This window comes from Cebidichthys violaceus, unplaced genomic scaffold, assembly GCF_023349555.1.
Source record: "Cebidichthys violaceus isolate CVI_PGR_0920_01 unplaced genomic scaffold, fCebVio1.0.p SCAF_14, whole genome shotgun sequence".
NCBI classification, from domain to species: domain Eukaryota; kingdom Metazoa; phylum Chordata; class Actinopteri; order Perciformes; family Stichaeidae; genus Cebidichthys; species Cebidichthys violaceus.
Window position 1 is genome coordinate 7,650,187 of NW_027176307.1, and position 12,532 is coordinate 7,662,718.

The following is a 12,532-nucleotide window of genomic DNA, read 5'->3' on the forward strand; positions in this document are numbered from 1 at the left end:
CTCTGAGAGTGTGTATAACCTCTGTTGCTGTTTGGTGAATCATGCAAAAAGGAAAAAAAGGCAGCAGATCATTACTTTCATAACAGCCACAGATTGATGAAAATGACCCTGGAGCCTGAAGCCCTATTGAGTATAGCCATGAGCCCCTTTTCTTATTAAAACCGGGCTTTGTAGAACCATGGTGGCCATTGACTAAAATGGAGTCACTCACCCAGATTAGCCTTTAGCCTTGGAAGAATACACCCTGTACCTTTGACTAGTTATTGCTTCCTGCTGTACAGATCATACATCTCACTATTGATTGGCCTTGCCTGCTCCAGAGCTCTAATTGTGGTGCTGGCCTCGCATTTCACCGACAGTAATAGGTTACACAGAAGAATAAAGATGCAGTCGCTAGATATCGATCACGAGGAATCCACACCTCTGGCAAAATTAACGAGACAATGCATATGGATCAATACCGCTTTCCCCTCACTTGGCAAAATACCCCCCACCCCCTTCCTTCCTCTCCCTCCACGCTGTGCCTGTAATCCAAGCAAAAGTGCTGATTTGGGCTCATCTTTTCAAAAGCATCTCATTAAAGTTCATCATGCAGTATCAATTGTAAAACCGACAGGAATCTCATTATGGATTAGTGGGGGAGAGCTCGCCTCAATTGTTTAGGTGTAACCGAGACGAGTGCTTTCATTGGGAATGTGTTGCACTGTAAACGAAGAGGCTGCGATTGCTTCAGCATATCTGATCACCCAATACATCCTGTTCAAGTCAGGAATAGAACATGATGCAGGTGCGATTGTTCTTTCAGGATTACAGAATATTAATGACCTAATACCTCTACTGTTTATATTGTGGCTACCACAGCCTTTACACCCACAAAAAACTCATTTGAGCTCATTTGTTAAAACATGAAACCAAGCAACATGGATGATACAGCAAATGAAAATCGATTCTTGATTGCCACAATTAGCACGCCCGAGGGACTGATTGAAACAATATGAATGTGGTTTTGGTGCATGTGTGTGCAGTTTATGTGTGACTTTGTCAGAGGAGATCATTATAAACAGCGTTCTTAGAAGCTACAGGGCAGCAAAATGCTCCCACATATAATTACTCCCACTGAACGCCGGGCCCTCCCATGGCGCAGGGGCTTTAGGCGTCAAGCATCCCGTTGCCTTTTTTCTCTCTGCATGCTCACAAACAGAAAGGAATCATTTCATCACTGTCTCCTTTAATCTCTCTCTCTCTCACTCACTCACTCAATCACACACACACACACACACACACACACACACACACACACACACACACACACACACACACACACACACACACAGTTGACCTCTTGACTCTCCAGTCCTACCCTGTTCGTACCCTCAAGAGTGCAGGTTTCTCTTCAGAGAGAGGTAAGAGAAGGTGAACCTTCCACAGTAGCTAATTAAGGTGAGTATTTGTCCATGAGGGGGTAAACTGAAAGAGATATTCAAAGATGGGTTACAAAGTCTAATAAAACAAATGTTATTTTACCTGAAATAGTTAAAATGTGAGTCTGCATTTGGGTTTTGTAAGTGTTCTTATTTATTTTTATAGAATGTGAGACAAAATAGTGTGCCAACCAATGTATACATTCTGGACACAGCTACATTTGTTAAGGCCTTGTCACGCCAGCATGTACAAAGTTAAAATTTTGCTTTACTGAGACAAAGTAAATCTGTGCAAATTGTTTGTGTTGACCAAACAATTTGATGGAACGAAGAGCTGGAGAGTCCAAAATGGAGGAAACTATAGCTATGATAGTTTCCTCCATTTTGGAGTCAGAGTCCATTGCTGTTATGTGACAGGAGTCAATAATACAAATTCAACTTTTGAGCTTGTTGACAGACAGTTAGCGAGCGTGTTTTTTTTTCCTTCAATGAAACTCTGTATTAAAAGAAGTGAGCAAATGCCAAGTACAAAGAAAATAAGAAGAAGATGAGGTTGTATGAGCTGTGTTTCCATTCACATATTTGGATTCACATTTTTAAGTATCACATAAGAAAAGCTATAGGGAAACGGCAAATTTAATAAAACTTCCTCAATTGCAAATTACAAAATGTGATGTGAATCAATGAAGATGACAAGCAGTATGTTTTCTTTAGCTTTGACTAAATTATCCTTGTAAATATTTGTATCCGTTTGTGTTTGAGGTAGTCCTTTTGTTTCTTGGACTGAGAACAAAGAAGATGCAATTTCAACAGTAAATAAAAGTCTCTCATCTCATCTTCACCCGCTTATCTGAGATCGGGTCGCGGGGGCAACAGCTCCAGCAGGGGACCCCAAACTTCCCTTTCCCGAGCCACATCAGCCAGCTCTGACTGGGGGATCCCGAGGCGCTCTCAGGCCAGTTTGGAGATATAGTCCCTCCATCTGGTCCTGGGCCTCCCTCGGGGTCTCCTCCCAGCTGGTCGTGCCTGGAACACCTCCCTAGGGAGGCGCCCAGGTGGCATCCTTACCAGATGCCCGAACCACCTCAACTGGCTCCTTTCCACGCAAAGGAGCAGCGGCTCTACTCTGAGTCCCTCACGGATGACCGAACTTCTCACCCTATCTCTATGGGAGATGCCAGCCACCCTCCTGAGGAAACCCATTTCGGCCGCTTGTACCCACGATCTAATTCTTTCGGTCATGACCCAGTCCACATGACCATAGGTGAGGGTAGGAACAAAGATTGCCCGGTAGATAGAGAGCTTTGCCTTGCGGCTCAGCTCTCTTTTCGTCACAATGGTGCGGTAGAGTGACTGCAATACCGCCCCAGCTGCTCCGATTCTCCGGCCAATCTCACGTTCCATTGTTCCCTCACTCGCGAACAAGACCCCAAGGTACTTGAACTCCTTCACTTGGGGTAAGGACTCATTCCCTACCCGGAGTGGGCAATCCACCGGTTTCCTGCTGAGAACCATGGCCTCAGATTTAGAGGTGCTGATCCTCATCCCAACCGCTTCACACTCGGCTGCGAACCGATCCAGTGAGTGCTGAAGGTCACAGCCCGATGAAGACATCAGGACCACATCATCTGCAAACAGCAGTGATGCAATCCTTAGCCCACCGAACTGTAAACACTCCTCCCCATGACTACGCCTCGATATCCTCTCCATGAATACCACAAAAAGGATTGGTGACAAAGCGCAGCCCTGGCGGAGGCCAACCCTCACGGGAAACGAGTCTGACTTACTGCCAAGAACCCGGACACGGCTCTCGCTTTGGGCGTACAGGGATTGGATGGCCCCCAGAAGTGGCCCCCTCACCCCATACTCCCGCAGCACCTCCCACAGTATCTCCTGGGGGACCCGGTCATACGCCTTCTCCAGGTCCACAAAACACATGTATTCCCAAGCCCCCTCCAGGATCCTTGCGAGAGTGAAGAGCTGGTCCGTTGTTCCATGGCCAGGACGGAATCCGCATTGTTCCTCTTCAATCCGAGGTTCGACTATCGGCCGAACCCTCCTTTCCAGCATCTTGGAGTAGACTTTACCAGGGAGGCTGAGTAGTGTGATACCGCGGTAATTGGCACACACCCTCTGGTCCCCCTTTTTGAACAGGGGAACCACCACCCTGGTCTGCCACTCCCTAGGCACCGTCCCAGACCTCCACACAATGTTGAAGAGACGTGTCATCCAAGACAGCCCCTCCAAACCCAGTGCCTTCAGCATTTCTGGACGGATCTCATCAATCCCTGGGGCTTTGCCACTGTGGAGTTGTTTGACTACCTCAGTGACTTCCACCAGGGAAATTGATGATGCTCCCCCATCAGCCTCCAGCTCTGCCTCTACCATAGAGGGCGTATTAGTCGGATTCAGGAGTTCCTCAAAGTGCTCCTTCCACCGCCCGATTACCCCCTCAGTTGAAGTCAACAGAGTCCCATCCTTACTGTATACCGCTTGGATGTTTCCCCGTTTCCCCCTCCTGAGGTTCCGGATGGTTTTCCAGAAACACCTTGGTGCCGACCGAAAGTCCTTCTCCATGGCTACTCCGAACTCCTCCCACACCCGCTGCTTTGCCTCCTTCACGGCAGCGACTGTAGCTCTTCGGGTCTGTCGGTACCTTGCAACTGCCTCAGGAGTCCTACGGAATAACATATCCCGAAAGGCCTCTTTCTTCAGTCGGACGGCTTCCCTGACCACCTCCTCCAGACGTTCCCAGTTTGCCCGCACTACCCGTTTGGGCTTACCAGGTCTGTCCAGAGTTTTCTCCCACCCTCTGACCCAACTCACAACCAGATGGTGATCAGTTGATAGCTCCGCCCCTCTCTTCACCCGAGTGTCCAAAACATACGGCCTCAGATCCGATGATGCGATAACAAAATCGACCTTCGGCCTAGGGTGCTCTGGTACCATGTACACTTATGAACATCCTTATGCTCAAACATGGTGTTCGTTATGGACAATCCATGACTAGCACAGAAGTCCAACAACAAACGACCACTCGGATTTAGATCAGGGAGGCCGTTCCCCCCAATCACGCCTCTCCAGGTATCCCCATCGTTGCCCACGTGCGCGTTGAAATCCCCCAGCAGAACTATGGAGTCCCCCACTCGAGCCCCATACAGGACTCCAGTCAGAGTCTCTAAGAAGGCCGAATACTCTGAACTGTTGTTTGGTGCATATGCACAGACAACAGTCAGAGTTTTTCCCCCCATAACCCACAGGTGTAGGGAGGCAACCCTCTCGTCCACTGGGGTAAACTCCAACGCAGCGGCACTCAGCCGGGGATTTGTGAGTATCCCCACACCCGCCTGGCGCCTAACACCCTGGGCAACTCCAGAGAAGAAAAGAGTCCAACCCCTATCCAGGAGTACGGTTCCAGAACCGATGCAGTGCGTAGAGGTAAGCCCCACCATATCTAACTGGTAGCGTTCCACCTCCCGCACAAGCTCCGGCTCCTTCCCCCACAGAGAGGTGACGTTCCACGTCCCCAGAGCCAGCCTTTGCCGCCCGGGTCTGGTCCGTCGAGGTCCCTGGCCTTCACTGCCACCCATGGGTGGATAAATAAAAGTGCTAATATATATTACTCATTCTAAAATAAAAACTGAATTTCCTCTGAATCCAATTTCATCTTATATACTGTATATATATATATATATATATATATATATATATATATATATATATATATATATATATATATATATATATACATATATAAATAACAGTATGTACGTAAGAACAGGTTGTAGTTAGACAGAATTACTCTGGCTATTCTGTTGGCTACTTTCACCACAGAACTGCTGTAATTGTTGCTAAATTGCTGCCATTGATTGGCTGCACTTGCTCTGATTATTGCGACTGTACAATTGCAAGTGCCTGAGGGGACCAAGTCTTCCTGAATAAATGATGTTGACTGATATTTCATTAGATTCAAATTCTGGTGTTACTGCCAATTATATTCAGAGTGGGACAGACTCCCTGAGGTACCGTACTCAAAAGAAAGAATAAATTAATGTACCTGGCATTTAAAAAAAATTAATCAGGTTTTTTTTGTTCTGACTGGAGCATCTTTTTATATTCATTTTATTTTTTCTCAGGTGTGGGTATTGACTAAGTGTACTTAATTTTAGTCGTGACAGGAGTGGTTATGAGTATAGCAGGGACATTTCTACAGAGATAGGACACCTTAACTCTCAAAAGCAAAAATGTGAGTGGGAAACATCATTTCCTGCATTCTGTAACACATTGGTGTTTTGTTTATGTCAATGCTAACCGAGGGGATATGTTATATAACACCTTTTGTTCTAATCTCACCTGCACACACAAGCAATTTGCATCTCTTTCTCTTGTGTGTTTTTTCTCATCTACTGCAAATACGCCAATTCAAATATTCATTCATTCAAGAAAAGTAATACAATTATGATTGTAGAAAATAATCATATTCACCACTCCTTTTATCACTGTACACTGTTGTTCTTGAATCACAGGCCCATCTAATGATCACACTGTTCCAGGATGCTCGAAACAGTTTAAGTGTAAGCTGGTTGAATGACAAAGCTGTGCGTCAGTACACCCAGCCTTGCTTTTTTTTATTCCATCATCTGCAACGGGCAATTAAAAGTTGGTTCCAGCAGCCTGCATGAGCAGTAAAATTAAAGCTTTGGCCCCATGTTTCATCGCTCCCCAGTTCAACTGTTTTTACTGCCCTCCTGGGCGCTTAATGTGAAGACCAAAAAATGGTCACCAACAAGGCGGTGTTATCGATGGTGCTGACATTTGCGGTTCCACCTTTCACGTACTCGGCAATATCAGTTTTCTGTCCACTGAGTCTCGCCTCCCTCTCTTCCTCACTGTCTCTCTGTCTCTCTCTCTCTTTACCGCTCACATACAGTACAAGCACACAGCTGCTCTGATTCACTAATCTCGCTTGCTTTCTATACAGTAAACTACCTGTCTGTCAGCCATTATTTACCTCTCTCCCTGCATTCATTTTGATGTATATCTGCAAAAAGAGAGGGCCAGCCCCATTAATTAGGAGCATGGCACCGTTAAAAAGGATCCACAGGGGGAGACGGTGGTACTTGCTGCTCTCAACCTGCCCACCGTGTCCTCCCACAGTGCTGGTGATTAATGATGTCAGCCATATCAGGGGGGCCCTTATCAGACACGGACGCACCCATGAAACAAAGCCAGGGTTAGAAGCTCGCTGTTTAACTGATGAAGTGGGACCGATGGCGAGGGGAAGCCGAGAGTCGCCATGAATGCTAATGACCTCTGGTGTCGATTGTTAGGTGAGCGCCTGGGAACATTAACCGTTCACCTTCCCAGCTTGAAGCGAGCTGTAATTGTGAAGTACATGATCGTGTCTCATTGCATGCTCCTGTGTTTTCCTGTAATACCCAGGAGTGGAAGAAGTATTCACATATCTAACTTAAGTGTAGTAACACAATGATGTAAAAGTATTCAGAATCTTACTTAAGTATTATCTGCAAAAAGGACTTAAAGCAACAAAAGTAAATATAATGTCAAATGTGTGACAGTGTGGGGAATGCAGGATCAGAGGAAGGACCCAAATACAGGAGTTAGCAGAATGAATACAGTGGTAAGCATGAGCATGGATATGTCACAACTTCAGCCAGGCTTTAGTTTTTCATTTGTCTGTCTCCTGTTTTGCCACACTAACTCTCATGTCATTTCAGAATCTGCCACTCCCCCCCCGCTCTGCACTAATTGCTGATTTCATTTCACCTGGCCTGCCCCACCTCCATACTCACCTGCTCCTCATCAGCAATCAGCCCCTCAGTGTATATGTACCGGCCCATTTCCCTCAGTTCTCTGCCAGATTGTCTAGTGTGTTTCCCTTGCTATCCAGCAACCTGTCATTCCGATTCTGATCCTGATTATCCGTGTATTGACCTGCCTTTTTGGACTTTGGACCTTCTCTTTTGCCTGCTCCCACTGGATTTGTTTGCCACGCGGGTTACTACCTGGTTTGACATCTGCTGGTTATTAAACCCGGTTTCTACACCTGAACTGTTTTCTGTGTCGTGCTATTGGGTTCTTGTCTGTCGTTTTGTGATACCTGACAGTACAATCTGGCCAAAAATGAACCCAGCCGACATGGAGAAAATAAGGCAGGAAATGGCAGCACAAGCTGCTGCCCTACACCATCATGAGAAGCAATTCACCGCTATGGCGACGGCTCTCCAGGAGACTTCTGCACGCCACAACCAACATTTGGAGGCTCTGAGCAATCGGCTTCAGCAGCTCATACAGCCCAGACAAACGCCAGCGGTTTCACCACCCACCAGTCCTTCTGTTCCCACTGTTCTGGGTCCAGAACCCCGCTTAAGTGCTCTGGAGCGCTTTTCTGGAGCTCCAGGTACCTGCCGCTCTTTTCTGACTTTGTGCAAATTGACTTTTGAACTTCAGCCTCTCACATATCCCACTGAGAGGTCAAGAGTGGCTTTCATGATCACCCAGCTTACTGGGCGGGCTCGGGACTGGGGCACCGCTGAGTGGGAGAAGCAGTCGGCTTTCTGTTCTTCTGTGACTGCCTTCTCTGAGGGTCTTCGGAAGGTGTTCGATCACGCTACCCCTGGTCGAGAGGCTGCTCGTGGACTGTTAAACCTGGTTCAGGGGAACCGGAGAGTGACTGATTATTCCATTGAGTTCCGGACACTTGCTGCGGAGAGTGACTGGAACGCTTCCTCCCTGACTGACGCTTTCTACAACGGCCTTTCTGATGGCATCAAGGATGAGCTGGCGGCTCGGGATCCTCCGACTGATTTGGACATGCTCGTCGCCACGGCCATCCGCATTGACGGGCGTCTCCAAGAAAGGAGACGAGAGAGAGCGCTGATCAGTACTCCCCGGAGCCTTCCACGTCCTCCATCGTCGCCTCCCACTTCAATGTTTTCTCCTCCCACCGGTGCCTCTGGAGACCCGGTTGAACCCATGCAACTTGGCCGGACCAGGCTGTCAGCGGCTGAACGACAGCGGCGCCAAAGGGAGAACTGCTGCATGTACTGTGGGCAGGGAGGTCATTATGTGTCTTCCTGTCCAGTAAAAGACAGGGCTCACCAGGAATCCAGAGGGCGCTGGTGAGCCATATCATGAACTCTGAAATGCCCTCTCGTCCACTACTTCACGCCCAGCTCAACTGTAATGGACAATCACACGCTGTCTCTGTCCTCATTGACTCCGGGGTGGGGGCAGTCCTGTCTCAGCGGTCAGCTGAGGACCAAAAGTTACACCCATGTGCTTTTTTCTCCCGCAAGTTGTCCCCAGCAGAAAGGAATTACGACGTCGGAAACCGGGAGTTACTGGCTGTCAAACTGGCTCTCGAGGAGTGGAGGCACTGGTTGGAGGGGGCAAAGCATCCGTTTGTGGTGTGGACAGACCACAAAAACCTGGAGTACATCCGGTCAGCCAAACGGTTGAACTCCCGTCAGGCCAGATGGGCATTATTCTTTAATCGTTTTGATTTTACCCTGTCTTATCGCCCAGGTACAAGGAACGTCAAACCAGATGCCCTGTCCCGTCAGTTCCAGTCAGACAACTGTCCCACACAGCCTGAGAGTATTCTCCCCACTAAGGTGGTCATCGGCGCAGTTACCTGGGACATTGTGGACAAGGTAAAACAGTCCCAGGCCGACCACCCGGCTCCCAGTGCCTGCCCTGATGATCGTCTGTATGTGCCTGTGAGTCTCCGCTCTCAGGTCCTCCAGTGGGGACATTCTTCTCGCCTTGCCTGTCACCCAGGGGTTAGGCGCACCCTAGCTCTGCTAAAGCAACGTTTCTGGTGGGCTTCCATTGAAGAGGACACCAAGGAGTTTATCGCCGCTTGCCAGATTTGTGCTCAGCACAAGACTGCTCGCCATGCCCCTTCTGGTCTTCTTCAGCCACTGCCTATTCCTCATCGTCCATGGTCCCATGTCTCACTTGACTTTGTCACCGGACTGCCTCCCTCAGAGGGTAACACCACCATTCTGACTATTGTGGACAGATTTTCTAAGTCTGCTCAGTTCGTTCCGTTGCCTAAATTACCATCTGCCAAAGAAACAGCTGAACTTATGTTACATCATGTTTTCCGTCTGCACGGCCTCCCCTGTGATATTGTCTCAGACCGGGGGCCACAGTTCACTTCTCGTTTCTGGACAGAGTTTTGCCAGCTGTTGGGGGCCACGGTCAGCCTATCCTCTGGGTTCCATCCTCAATCCAACGGACAGACGGAACGGATGAACCAGGAAATGGAGACTGCCTTGCGTTGCATTGCATCCCAGACACCGACCTCCTGGTCCAAACAGCTTCTGTGGGTGGAGTATGCTCACAATACGCTTCCAAGCTCAGCAACAGGGCTTTCTCCTTTCCAGTGCTCTCGGGGATATCAACCTCCACTGTTCCCGGAGCAGGAGCGAGAGGCCAGGGTCCCATCTGTCCAGGCGTTCATCCAGCGCTGTCGGCGCACCTGGTGGCGGGCCCGTTCTGCTCTCCTGCGTTCGTCCAACCGGTACCAGAGAAATGCCAACCGCCGTCGGATCCCTGCACCCTGCTACACTCCTGGTCAGAAGGTTTGGCTGTCCACACATGACCTCCCACTCCGGGTAGAGTCTAGGAAGTTGGCCCCAAGGTTTGTGGGCCCGTTCTCCATCACTAAGGTCATCAACCCTGCTGCAGTCCGTCTCCGCCTTCCTCGCTCCATGAGAATTCATCCCACCTTTCATGTCTCCAAGATCAAACCCGTAAAGGAGAGCCAGCTCCAGCCCTCCTCCAGACCCCCGCCACCCCCCCGGCTCATTGACGGGGGTCCTGCTTACTCTGTCCATCGTCTCATCAAGTCACGACCGCGGGGAAGAGGTTTTCAATACCTGGTCGATTGGGAGGGTTATGGCCCTGAGGAGCGCTCATGGGTTCCAGCTCGTAACATCTTGGACCCTGACCTCATCTCAGCTTTCCATAGGGACCATCCTGACCAGCCCGGTGGGATGTCAGGAGCCGTCCCTAGAAGGGGAGGTTCTGTCACAACTTCAGCCAGGCTTTAGTTTTTCATTTGTCTGTCTCCTGTTTTGCCACACTAACTCTCATGTCATTTCAGAATCTGCCACTCCCCCCCCGCTCTGCACTAATTGCTGATTTCATTTCACCTGGCCTGCCCCACCTCCATACTCACCTGCTCCTCATCAGCAATCAGCCCCTCAGTGTATATGTACCGGCCCATTTCCCTCAGTTCTCTGCCAGATTGTCTAGTGTGTTTCCCTTGCTATCCAGCAACCTGTCATTCCGATTCTGATCCTGATTATCCGTGTATTGACCTGCCTTTTTGGACTTTGGACCTTCTCTTTTGCCTGCTCCCACTGGATTTGTTTGCCACGCGGGTTACTACCTGGTTTGACATCTGCTGGTTATTAAACCCGGTTTCTACACCTGAACTGTTTTCTGTGTCGTGCTATTGGGTTCTTGTCTGTCGTTTTGTGATACCTGACAGGATAGGCTCAAAGGCATCGATAGTTTCAAGAGATGGAGAAGAAGGTCCAACAGACAGCTAGCAGGCAAACAAAACATCACCAGGGACGTGCGGTCAGGGGAGGCAGGTGAGGCACTATGCATCTCATTACAGGTACTTCAGTAGATGGAGAATACAGTGTGATGAATCAGATCTAGCGATCTAACATCACCTGTCATCATGAAAAGTAAAAAACAAATAATGCTAAAATACAATAAATATTAATATTTCTCTACTGATCTGTGCTATAAATGTAATTTATGTATGATTCCAATCATTTCAAGCATTTTTATAATCAAAATTGCTGAATTAGCGCATGTCCTGTTTAAACAGAGGAGACATGCAAGGTGAGGCAGCGACGAGCTATGCCTCACCTCAGATTGCGCAATCACTCACAAACTAGGTTGATCGCGTGCCTTTTGCTTTCTCATTGTTTGTCACCACTGTAATATTTGTTGACACTTTTATCATATGTCCTTTCTTTACATAAAATAGGTACTGTATTTCACGTCTGTGTAGAACATATTTAGTGTTACTGATCTGACAGAAACCGCAGTGAAAAAGCACAGAAGGGCAAACACTACTCTGCCTCAAAGAAGAGGGCGTGCGAGAGCCCACGGGTCGGGTTTATGCTTGTTCTGTTGTTGCTCTTCTTCTACATTTCTCTTCTTCATCTTATATTTTTCTTTGATCACAAAAATGTAAGATTCTATATCCAAGCTTAAAAAAGCTAAAAAAAACAAGGAAATATGACCAAATCAACAGAAGTTCAACGTCGGACAGGTAAAGTAACCTTTTGTGTTTGTTGTTCTCTTTATACATCCGTGGTTGTTACACAGATTATCACGGAATCTCACGATTTTTGCGGGTGGCGCCCGCGAGCGCTCTGCTTCTGAAACGCTCCCGGTGGAATCAAATATGTACCTTACCTATGTGTGCGTAAAGAATGCTGATATGAAATATGAAAAACAACCAGTAGTCAATGTGCAAGCTGTCAATTGAATGGTCATTTAAGCCAAGGGTTCTTAACCTTTTTTACCTTGGGGCCCAACTTTTCCAAGTACAAAGTGGCCCGGGGCCCATTCAAATATTAACACATTTAACTAATTGATCGCACTCTTGGTTTGATTTGTATTCAATAACTAAATCAACTTCACTTACAGTTTAACAAGCAAAAACCTTGTCAAATACAGTAAATGACATGATACAATGTGATCATCACATTTATTTATCATATGTATGTAAACACAAAAAGACCTCCAACAGGCTAACAATTCATGGAATAAATCAAGGTAAGGCAAGGCAAGTTTATTTGTATAGCACATTTCAACAACAAGGCAATTCAAAGTGCTTCACTTAAAACCATTAAAAGCATCAACACATATTGCAAAAGAAAAGGAGATTTAAAAACAATTAAGAACATTCATTGAAATATTAAAAACAGTCATCAAAACACTAAAAACAGAATAATAGTTGCAGTGCAGTTTAAGAAATAAAATACAGTAGTAAAATGCAGGAAATTGATTAATATCCTTGAATGTGGTTCAATCAAAGGCAGCAGCAAACA